Consider the following 12,956-nt stretch of genomic DNA (forward strand, 5'->3'; position numbering starts at 1 on the left):
CAACTCACTGGAAAAGACCCTGATGTTGGGAAAGAGTGACAGCAGGAGGAGAAACAGGTGACAGAGGTTGAGATGGTTGGATGGCATCATCAACTCAACGGGCATGAGTTTGATCAAACTTCAGGAGATAGTGAAGGACAGGGAAGCCTGGCATGCTGCAGTTGATGGGGTCACAAAGAGTTAGACATGACTGAGCAACTGAACAACAATGCAGTCTACTATGAATAGAATAGATAAGCAACAGAGACCTACTATATAGCACGGAGAACTCTGCTCAGTATTCTGTAATGGCCTGTATGGGAAAAGAATCTGAACAAGAATAGATATATGTATATGTATGGGCTTCTCCAGTGGCTCCATGGTAAAGAATCTGCCTGCGATGCAGAGAAGCAGGAGAAGTGGATGTGATCCCTTGGTTGGGGAAATTTCCTGGAAGAGGGCAGAGCAACTCATTCTTGAATTCTTGCTGGGAAAATCTCATGGATAGCAGAGCCTGGCAGACTACAGTCCATGGGGTCTCAAAGAGTTGAAAACAACTGAAGCAACTGAACATGCACTCGTGTGTATGTATATGGTTGAATCACTTTGCTACGTACCTGAAACTAACACAACATTGTAAATCAACTATAATCCAATATAAAATAGAATTTTTTTAACTTTTTAAATAATGATTACTTTAAAAAGAAAAAAAAAATATTACAAGAAGCAGGTTTAGGTATGATTATCAGCGTGCAATTTTATAGTTTTCTATAGCTATCAGAACCAGGGTCACACTCCCTGGCAATGGGCAAAGAGGCACCTGATTGGTGGTGTTGCTCTTATATCAGTCAGGGGCAAAGCAGATGTCTAGTCCTTTGTTCATCCTAGCTTGATGCCTGGATTGGTGGCCAGAGCTATTTCATGCCTGGGGCACATAAAATACAGGGCTGTTTTCCTTAGTCTTGAAAAGGAAAATAGCAGAAACCCCTGTCTCATAAGTTGACTGTTAATCTGGTTTAAGGGAATGTATTCTTGTAATGTTCTATAAGGTGTCATGGTCATTCTGTGCCTAACTTCTGAACAAAGATAATGTAAGCAAGAAGTTATGTACAGCTCTCCTCTGGGGACTTAGGGTCTAGAATACGATTCGAAAGTGAAGATCTAACATAGGTCCTATGACAGGACTACAAGAGGATACAATAGTGACCATACAGAAATTATTTCAGGGCTATTTTTGTGAATCTGTGTACATTCAGGAGCCATCCTGAGTTCAAATTCTGAGTCTCCCTTTTATCAGCAGAGATCTTAATCTTACATGGTATGTTTACTGGTTTCTTGCTTGAGGGGTTAGCTTAATAGTAGTGTTTAAAATGGGGCCTGGCAGTTGGAGCTAATATACAGGCAAAAAAAAAAAAAAAAGAACCAGGGTCACCCAGGAATTAAAGTCATAGCTGGGGAGTAGTAGCTGAATATGTCCCCAAAGGGTCTTTAACCGTGTTTTTAAGCCTGTGGATAAAGACTGAGAAGAAAGTTGCTATTTAGCTTAATGGAATTACTGATATCCTAGAAACAGATTCAATATAAATGACCATATAATATATCACTGGTTCTTTGGTCCTAGGTTTCTCTCCTCGTTTCCAAGCTACAGTCCCTACTGACCTCTCACACTTGGCTACCACTTTCCTAGTACTGATCCCCCTGAAAAACCACAAGGTCCCAAGGGCAATGATGTGAACATCTCATTTCTGATCTTTAATAATGGCTTCATTCTTATTCAAACAATTTCTAAATCATGATTAAATAATGACTAATCTATATTCTGTGCTGTGCTGTGCTTAGTCACTCAGTCATATCTGATTCTTCATACAGACCACATGGACTGTAGCCCATCAGGCTCCTCTAGGCAAGAATACTGGAGTGGGTTGCCATGTCCTCCTCCATGGGATCAGCCCAACCCAGGAATAGAACCCAGGTCTCCTGCATTGCAGGTGAATTCTTTACCATCTGAGTTACCAGGAAAGCCCAAGAATACTGGACTGGGTAGCCTATCCTTCTCCAGGGGATCTTCCCAACCCAGGAAATGAACCAGGGTCTCCTGCATTGCAGGCAGATTCTTTACCTTCTGAGACACCAGAGAAGCCCATATTAACAATACTGAGTTCCAAATATCTATTGCTTATTAATAGGATATATATTGGGGCTTCCCTGGAGAAAAACCCCCTGGAGAAGGGCACAGCCACACATTCCAGTATTCTTGCCTGGAGAAGCCCATGTACAGGAGCCTAGGCTCCTGTCCATGGGGTCGCAAAGAGTTGGACACAACTGAGTGACTAACACACACTTTCTTGTCAATAGGCTATTTAAGCTCCATAGTTGATACATTTAGACCATAGATTACCATAGTTCATTAGTCAGAAACAAACGATATTTGGGAACAACAAGAACTTTTAAAGATTATATCCTGGAAGATATCTCTTTCCTCTTAAACTCTCCCTTAATGTGGATTTTAAGTGGTTTAACCTTGAAATATATGAGCAGTCAGCTGAATTCAAGGGACCTTGTCTTATATTCTTCCTAGATTAGCAAATCACAAGAATTAACACTTCTGATTTTTTGGCTTCTACATAGGTTCACCATAAAGTGAAGTATAAATCTGCTGTAATTATTCAGAAACATAAAATCCTAGCTTTCTCAAATGTATTATGAAAATATTTTCTACTATTAAAAAGCATTAACATAAAAAGGAACTAAAATTTTAAACAACAATAAACTCATTATGTGAAGATATTAAACACATTGACCTCATAGATCCTTAGCCTTGGGATTTCCAAATTAGTTTCAAATATGTTTCCAAATCGTGTTTCTGCATTTTTTCCACAGGCCTCATCATCACTTTTATCACATATTCTGCTGTCTCACAAGGGAATGATTCTTTTCTAACCATTACCTCTTCTGTTCATTTTCAAGCCCTTGCCCCTTCCCATTTCTCTAGGTCCATCCAACTTGGATCATGTGATCATTTCTTTCTAGTTGGTTTTTGTAGCACCTCAAAACACCCTCCCTCCTTTCACCAAAACTGCAGTGTAATAGGGTCTAGATCAAGATATTGCGGGCCATGTTGCCTAGATGGTGGCAGCATGGATGGTGACAATCTATTCTGCATGGGCAGCTGAAGTTCTCACCAGGAGAGAAAGTGGTATGGCCTTGGAGGCTATATGTCCTGAAAACTTCAAGAAAGAGGAAGTGGAGGGGAGAAGTGGTGAGAGAGAGAAGAGAATATTTGGACTCCAGTAAGTTGACTTGAATAAGGAATAATGAAACCCTGAGCTGGTCTAGAATATTTCAGATCTTTGGCAGTAGATTGTAGTACCAGATAGTTACTTTATTAAAACCTCAATCTTTGGCTCCCCAGACTCCCTTTACACCAATAAGACAGGTTTTCCAAAAGTGAAGTAGAACACACCACTCCACAAATTGTTGATCTAAAATCCTGGGGAGCATATACTGGGTTACAATTGATTTCCAAAGTAATGTGCTTATTCATGATTGGGTTACCTTCTCCCCCCATTTATAGTCAGAACTCTTTCCTTCCACTGGATCTTCCACATATTTTGTTTCAACAGCTTGAATTTATTCTCAAATTGATCATGACATTTTAACTGTTATTATAGTTCCCTCTTTGATTTAAATGCTTTGTGCACTAGTAAAATGTGAATGTGAGAAGAAAGAAAAAAAAAAACTATAAGTAATCAAATGCTCTGCAAGGCCAGGATAATAAAGAATGCATCGTGCTGTTGGTGGGAATGTAAATTGATATAACCACTATGGATGATGATATGGAGATTATTTACAAACTAGGAATAAAACCACTGTATGACCCAGCAATCCCACTCCTAGGCATACACCATGAGGAAACCAACACTGAAAAAGACAAATGTACCCCAATGTTTATTGCAGCACTATTTACAATAGCTAGAACATGGAAGCAACCTATATAGACGTCCATTGACAGATGAATGGATAAAGAAGTTATGGTACATATACACAATGGAATATTATTCAGTCATACAAAGGAATGCAATTGAATCAATTCTAATGAGGTGGATGAACCCAGAGCCTACTACTCAGAGTGAAGTAAGTCAGAAAGAGAAAGATAAATATCATATACTAATGCATATATATGAAATCTAGAAAGATGGTACCGAAGAATTTATTTGCAGGGCAGCAATGGAGAAACAGACATAGAGAACAACACACACAAAAAAGAATGTGTACGTGCATGCTAGTTGCTTCAGTCATGTCTGACTCCATGCAACCCTATGGATGGTAGTCCGCCTGCCAGACTCCTCTGTCCCTGGGATTCTCCAGGCAAGAATACTAGAGTGGGTTGCCATGCCATCCTTCAGGGGATCTTCCCAACCCAGTTATTGAACCCATGTCTCCTGCCAAAATATACCAGAGGCCAAAATATGCCAATGTTCTATTTCAAACAATCAAGCAGGAATCGTTCCCTTTTACTCAGCCTTTTGTTCTGTTCTGGTCTTAAACTGATGGGGCAAAGCCCACCCACATTAGAGAGGGCACTCTGCTTTGTGGAGCCTAATAATTCAAATGTTCATCACATCCGGAAACACACCACAGACACATCCGGAGTAACATTTGGCCAAATGCCTGGGCACTCTGTGGCCCAGTCAAGTTGAGACTGAAATAAACCATCACAGCATCATCATTGTGGCATTTATTTTACAGTTAGTGAATTCCAAAAGAATTTTGAACTCAGATCAGTGTATGGAAATTATAGATGATATATTAATATTATGTGTATGGTTTATATAAAAGATGGGATAAAAAATCTTATGAATGTGGTTATGTTTACATCCTGCCCCCTACCAAAAAAAAAATGTCTACATAAAAAAAATGTTCTACATTAAACATGTTGGAAAATAAACATGTTTTAAGGTAAAATAAAATGATGTTTTTATACTCTAATCTTTTCAAAGATTCTTCACATTAATAGAATTGTTTCCAATTAACCCACCAAATGGCCATTCCAGATAATATTAGATTAAAAAAAATTTTTAATTATAAAAAAAGAGTAGTTCTACTGTAAAAGACCATAAAATTGACAAGCATAGTCAAGGAAATGAGACACATGGATGTCAGAACTGTTTATGGAAACAGTTTGATTTTTCCTAAATCTTTTCTACTCTGTGCATCCCATATAGGGATTCTTGCTACTTACTGTTTTAAAGGTCACTCCCAACCTGAAAATACCCATCATGACCACTTTCAACTTTGGGTAATGTCAATCCTCAGATCACTTCTCTTTTAATAATGATTATTGTTAGAGAAAGCCACACAATGATGCCAGATGCCATTACAATCAATCTACTTTACCCAACATCCACCACCAATCAAGAATTCTGGGCAATCATTTATTTATTGTGGTTGTTGTGCTCAATTGCTCAGTCGTGTCTGACTATTTGTGACCTCTTAGACTGCAGCAGGCCAGGCTTCCCTGTCCTTCACTGTCTCCCAAAGTTTGCTCAAGTTTATGTCCACTGAGTCAGTGATGCTATCTAACTATCTCATCCTCTGCAGCCCCCTTCTTCTTTTGCATTCAGTCTTTCCCATCATCAGGGTCTTTTCCAATGAGTCAACTCTTCACATCAGGTGGCCAATGTATTGGAGTTTCAGCTTCAGCATCAGCCTTTTCAATGACTAGTCAGGGTTGATTTCCTTTAGGATTTATTGGTTGGATCTCCTTGCAGTCCAAGGGACTCTCAAGAATCTTCTCCAACACAGCAGTTCAAAAGCATCAATTTTTCAGCACTCAGCCTTCTTTATGGTCCAACTCTCACATCCATACATGACTACTGGAAAAACCATAGCTTTGACTATACAGCTCTTTGTCAGCAAAACAATATCTTTGCTTTTTAACAAATTTTCTAGTTTTGTCATAGCAGTCCTTCCAAGGAACAAGTATCTTTTAACTTCAAGGTTGCAATCACTATCTGCAGTGATTTTGCAGGCTAAAATAAATAAAATTTATCACAACTTCTCCTTTTTCCTCTCCTAGTTCCTATGAAGTGATTGGACCAGATGACCTGATCTTAGTTTTATGAGTGTTGAATTTAAGCCAGGTTTTGCACTCTGCTCTTTCACTTTCATCAAAAGGTCAATATATGGCAAAAACCACTACAATATTGTAAAGTAATTAGCCTCTAACTAATAAAAATAAATGGGAAAAAAAAGACTCTTTAGTTCTCTTAGATTTCTGCCATAAGGGTGGTGTTATCTGCATATCTGAGGTTATTGATATTTCTCCCAGCAATCTTGATTGGAACTTGTGCTTCATCTAGCCTGGCATTTAGCATGGTGTGCTCTGCATACAAATTAAATAATCAACGTGACAATATACAGCCTTGACACACTCCTTTCCCAATTTGGTACCAGTCCTTTGTGCCATGTCCAGTTCTAACTGTTCCTTCTTGACCTACATACAGATTTCTCAGGAGGCAGGTAAGGTGGTCTGGTATTATCACTTTAAGAATTTTCCACAGTTTGTTGTGATCCACAGAGTCAAAGGCTTTAGCATAGTCAATGAAGCAGAAGTAGATGTTTTTCTGGAATTCTCTTGCTTTTTCTATGACCCAACGGATGTTGGCAATTTGATCTCTGGTTCCTCTGCCTTTTCTAAATCCAGCTTGAACATCTGGAGGTTTTCAGTTCACGTACTGTTGAAGCCTAGCTTGCAGAGTTTTGAACATTACTTTGCTAGCAAGTAATGCTAGCAAGCATGTTAGATGAGCGCAATTGTGCAGTAGTTTTAACATTCTTTGGCATTGCCTTTCTTTGAGATTGAAGTAAAAACTGACCTTTTCCAGTCCTGTGGCCACTGCTGAGTTTTCCAAATTTGCTGGCATATTGAGTGCAGCACTTTCACAGCATTATCTTTTAGGATTTGAAATAGCTCAGCTGGAATTTCATAACCTCCACTAGCTTTGTTAGTAGTGATGCTTTAAGGCTCACTTAACTTAGCACTCCAAGATGTCTGGCTCTAGGTAAGTGAAAGCGGTATCATCTCCATATCTGAGGTTATTAGTATTTCTTCTGGCAAACTTGATTCCAGCTTGTGCTTCTTCCAACCCAGCATTTCACATGATTTACTCTGCATAGAAGAAGAATAAACAGGGTGACAATATACAGCCTTGTTGTATTCCTTTCCCAAATGTGAACCTGACATTTGTTCCATGTAAGTTTCTAACTGTTACTTCTTGATCCAGATACAGGTTTCTCAGGGAACAGGTAAGATGGTCTGGTATTTCCATCTCTTTAAGAATTGTCCACAATTTTTGTGATCCACATAGTCAAAGGCTTTAGCGTAGTCAATGAAGTAGAAGTAGATGTTTTCTGGAATTCCCTTGCTTTCTCTATGATCCAACAAATGTTGGTTATTTGATCTCAAGTTCCTTTGCCTCTCAGCATGTACAACCCAGCTTGTACATCTGGAGGTTTTCAGTTGACATACTGCTGAAGCCTAGCATGAAGGATTTTGAGCATAAACGTACTAGCACATGAAATGAGCTCAATTGTCCAGTAATTTGAACATTCTTTGGCACTGCCCTTCTTTGGGATTGGAATGAAAACTGACCTTCTCCAGTCCTGCGCCACTGCTGAGTTTTCCAAATTTGCTGATACATTGAGTGCAGCACATTAATAGCATCATCTTTCAGGATTTTAAGTGGCTCAGCTGGAATTTCATCACCTCCGTTAGCTTTGTTTGTAGTAACACTTCCTAAGGCCCACTTGACTTCACACTCCAGAATGTCTAGCTCTATGTAAATGACCACACAATCATAGTTATCCAGGTCATTAAGATCTTTTTCGTAGAGTTCTATATAGTCTTGACACCTCTTCTTAATCTCTTCTACCTCTGTTAGGTCCTTACCATTTCTTTCCTTTATCGTGCCCATCCTTGAATGAAATGTTACCTTAGTATCTCTAAATTTCTTGAAGAGATCTACAGTCTTTCTTCAAGAAAGGCTGTATTGTTTTCTTCTATTTCTTTGTATTGTTACCTTAAGAAGGCTTTCTTATAGCTCCTTGCTATTTTCTGGAACTCTGCATTCATTTGGGTCTGTCTTTCCCTTTCTTCCTTGCTTTTTGCTTCTCTTATTTTCTCAGCTATCTGTAAAGACTCCTCAGAAAACCACTTTGCCTTCTTGTATTTCTATTTCTTTGGGGTGGTTTTGGTCACCACCTCCTGATCACTGCCTCCTGTACACTATTAGGAATGTCTGTCCATAGTTCTTTGGGCACTCTATCTACCAGATCTAATCTCTTGAATCTATTCATCACTTCCACTGCATAATTATAAGGGATTTGATTTAGGTCATACCTGGATGGTCTAGTGGTTTTCCCTACTTTCTTAACTTTAAGTCAGAATTTTGCAGTGAGGAGCTCATGATATGAGCTACAGTCAGCCCCAGGTTTGTTTTGTTGTTTTTGCTGAGTGTATAGAGCTTCTCCATCTTCAGCTGCAAAGAATATAATCAATCTGATTTCAGTATTAACCATGTGGTGATGCCCATGTGTAGAGTCATCTCTTGTGTTCTTGGAAGAGGGCATTTGCTCTGACCAGTGCATTCTCTTGGCAAAACTTGGTTAGCTTTTGCCCTGCCTCATTTTGTACTCTGAGACCAAACTTACCTGTTACTCCAGTTATTTCTTGACTTCCTACTTTTGCATTTCATTTCCCTATGATGAAAAGGACATCTTTTTTGAGTGTTAGTTCTAGAGGGTCATCATAGGACTGTTCAACTTCAGCTTCTTTGGCAGCAGTGGTTGGGGTATAGACTTGTATTATTGTGATATTGAATGGTTTGTCTTGGAAACAAACAGAGGTTATTCTGTCGTTTTTGAGATTGCGCCCAAGTACTGCATTTTGGACTCTTTTGTTGACTATGAGGCTAGTCCATTTCTTCTAAGGGATTCTTGCCCACAATAGTAGCTATAACGGTCATCTGAATTAAATTTGCCTATTCCTGTCCATTTTAGTTCACTGATTCCTAAAGATGTCAATATTCACTCTTACCATCTACTGCTAGACTACATCCCATTTACCTTGATTCATGGACTTAACATCCCAGGTTCCTATGCAATATTGTTCTTTATAGCATCAAACTTTACTTTCACCACCAGACACATCCAGAACTGAGCATCATTTCTGCTTTGGCCCAGCCACTTCATTCTTTCTGGAGCTATTAGCAATTAACCTCTGCTCTTCCCCAGTAGCATGCTGGACACCTTCCAACCTGGGGGGTCATTTTCTGGTGTCATATCTTTTTGCCTTTTCATATGGTTCATGGGATTCTCATAGAAAGGATACTGGAGTGGTTGGCCATTCCCTTCTCCGGTGGACCATGTTTTGTCAGAACTTTCCACAATGACCCGTCTGTCTGCAAGTCTCTGCATCACATGGCTCATAGCTTCATTAAGTTATGCAAGCCCCTTCATAACAACAAGGCTATAATCCATGAAGGGGATTTTTGGCTTTATCTATTTATCTCTGACTTTAACTTCATGCAATTTTTGTTAAACAACTTTCCTGCTTTTTCCATTCATATAAAGTTTCCAAATCCATGTGCATCTCCTCACTTCAGCAAATGGTCATCTTGCCTCCTGCTGGAGAAAATAAAGACTCTATTTTATGAATTGCCTCCACTTCCTTCAATTCAGCCACAGTGAACATCAACCCTCCTTCTCTCTTACTTTCCTCTGACTTCAGGATTTTCCTCACTCCATCTCTTAGCAGTCTCATTCATTCCTATGGTATAATGGTGCACAAGTCTCACTCCTCCACTTCTCCAAGTTGTCATTTGACTCCTGGGTGTCCCCAACTATACTTTCTGCTAATGCTTCAAACTGAATGCCTTTAAATTCTGTAAGATTCCTTCCAAGTCTATAAAATGTTGGAGGGTCTATAAAATTATCTGGATGATATTCTTTATCCTCCAATTCATTAATTCAGGCAAGATAGATAAGACTTTTTTTTTTAGGTCTCCATAATCCTTTTATTATGCAGGATCTAATACCCAATCAAATTCTTCCTACAGGATAGAGTTCCATAATGCACTCATTTTGGCCATCTCAATTATGAGTTTATTCCTGTTCTAAAGTGAGCTTGCATTTCCCTGCTTCTCCAAATGACAAGCTAAATGAGTCTTGCCAAGAGATTTCTTAAATGGTAACTCAAAGTTACCAAAATACTCTCCTGAGACTTCTCCTTTTGTCCGAATGGGATCTAAGTCCAATAGGCACGAGCTCCCCAAAGGCCAAAGCTGCAGCTGTTACGAGTGCTTCCAGGCGGGCCTCTCAGCTAATCGACAGTGCTGTTGGAGGAATTGAAATCCAATTACAGTGACTCATAACAAAGGCAATATATCTTTCTTTCATGAATGGAAGGACAAAGTGCCAGATGCAGCAGGTTGCAAATTTTTGCTTATAAAATATATAATTTGTCAAAATTATTTTTCTCTAAATATTTTAATGGAAATCCTTGGCAGGCCTATACACTAATTATTTCCATATTAATTTAGGCTCAGGTCTTTCATTTTATCTCCAAACTCTTTGCATCTCTCATGGAGTGCTATTATTCACTTATTATAAATCACATACACCGTTTTTCAAGGAAGATGGCATGTCTGTTACATTTTAACGTGTTCTGTGATTCTCCTAGGATGGCTTGTGCTAAAATTAGTAATAACAGTCTGGATCAACTGTAGGGCAACATTGAATCGCTTCTTGCATGTTGAATTATGCAGACCCCAAATAATGAGAATAAACATTAACAAGGCAAAAGGAAAGAGTAAAGAGAATTTTCAAAGTTATAAAATCTCTTCTGTCAAACTTACTTTCCTAAACGTGATTTCCAGATTTCAAAAATATTAGAATATCATGCATTTTACTGATAAGTTTGATTTTCTTTAGCTATTACAAAAACTGTCCTCAAATAAAATTTAAAATTTTTACCTCACCCCCTAATGGCAGGAGCAATTTGGTTGCCAATTTGATAAAAGAATAGAAAAGGAGAGGAGATACGCTTTAAGAGAAAACAAATCGCCTTCCATTATATACAATAAAAGATCAAGAGGAAAAGTTCTTGGACTCTGAAGTCTATGCAAGCTGCAACAGTGGTCTTATTAAAATTCATATCACATAACAAGTTTATTTCTACTGAAAACTGCTCTGCTTAATCTATGTTATCAGTCAGATTTTAAGCAGCACTCCTCTTACCTTTAAGAATGTGATAATGTGTCCTACTGAGCCATCAAACTAATTTTGTATTTTGTTTAACTTAAACCTTCAAGACACTGTTGCCAGAAGGTAGGGGAACGAGACCAGGGGAAGCTGTGGTGTCTGCTACGCCAGTGCTGGCTGCCCACCCCCCAGGTGCGTATGTTTTCCTTGTCAAAGGTAAGCTATTCAAATTTCACAGCCCTAGTAGTTTTCCTTCTCTTCTTCTTCCTTTGCCCTCAAGATATTCTCAGAGGAGTTTTATTCAATGCCATAGATGCTGAAGCTGTAGAGGAGGATATGGTAATTGCATGCAAGCTACAGTTAAGGCCTAATGAACATTATGTTTATGAAGAATGTAGCTCTGATTTCTAAAAGCACTTTGGTAAATTATACAAATTAAATATTCATTACTTTGTACTTCATTAGTTCACATTTGGAGCACTTTTTCTTCATTATAATAGCCTGGAGTAAAAGCTTTTTTTTATATATATATTTTTTGTCCTGTTATTTTTCAGAAATTCTTTACTTATAATATTAGGGCAAAGCTGTATTTTGGTCCATAATATTCAGGTTTTTCTTTTTCAAAAACTGCATATTTATTTCACACAAAAAGTGAATATGTGTGTGTTTGCAATTCTTATTTCAACAGTCAGCATAAAAATATGTAAACTTTTCATTATAATTTTCACTCAAAGTTTACTTATTACTTATTCCTATAAAACATTCTCTTTCATTAGGGAGAAACCTTGGTATTAAGTTAAAAATACTGCAGAGTTATGAAGACTGTTTATTTTTCATGTTGGAATAACTTTATAGTGATTGATTAGTCACCAGACTCTGAGAAGTTAAAAATCCTTTAAAGAGTACCTTGTCTGAGATAGGTGATAAATTAACAAGCTTCCCTGGCACGTGGAAATTAAAATAGAAAAAAGAATTATGATTGGAGCTACTCTTTACCACTTCTAAATACCTTAGTCAGCTGAAATGTATTTTTCCCAAAATGTATTCAGCAGACATGTATCTGTGAATTACTGAAAATAAGTAACTGCTCCTGAAATTCTATCAATTGAATGTGTCTTGCAGTCAATCATACAGTTAATGCTCAAACAAATAGAAACATATGACTTTAAAATGTACTTCTAATCAAATTAAATGTCTCTAGATCTATATCTTCAGATTTTTTTCATTTCAGATTTACACAAATGACGATTAATGTTGTTGTTGTTCAGTTGCTAAGTCATGTCTGACTCTTTGCAGCCCCATGAATAGCACCACACCAGACTTCCCAGTCCTTCACTATCTCCTGGAGTTTGCTCGAACTCAAGTCTATTGATCTGGAGATGCTACCCAACTATCTCATTCTCTGTCCCCACCTTCTCCTGCCCTTGATCTTTCCCAGCATCAGGGTCTTTTCCGATGAGTCGACTCTTTGCATCAGGTGGCCAAAGTATAGGAACTTCAGCTTCAACATCAGTCCTTCCATTGAATATTCAAGATTGATTTTCTATAGGATTGATTGGTTTGATCTTCTTACAGCCCAAGGGACTCTCAAGAGTCTTCTCCATCATCACTGTTTGAAATCATCAATTCTTCAGTGCTCAGCCTTCTTTATGATGTGACACTCACATCCATACATGACTACTGGAAAAACCATAGCTTTGACTAGATGGACCTTT

General features: G+C 38.3%; 1 pseudogene; it reads left to right on the forward strand.

Annotated features, from left to right (window-relative positions):
* The first annotated feature begins 772 nt into the window (after nucleotides 1-772).
* Nucleotides 773-917, forward strand: LOC122427877 (annotated as a pseudogene).
* The last annotated feature ends 12,039 nt before the right edge of the window (nucleotides 918-12,956 follow it).

The sequence above is a fragment of the Cervus canadensis genome, chromosome 25, assembly GCF_019320065.1.
Source record: "Cervus canadensis isolate Bull #8, Minnesota chromosome 25, ASM1932006v1, whole genome shotgun sequence".
Lineage (NCBI taxonomy): Eukaryota > Metazoa > Chordata > Mammalia > Artiodactyla > Cervidae > Cervus > Cervus canadensis.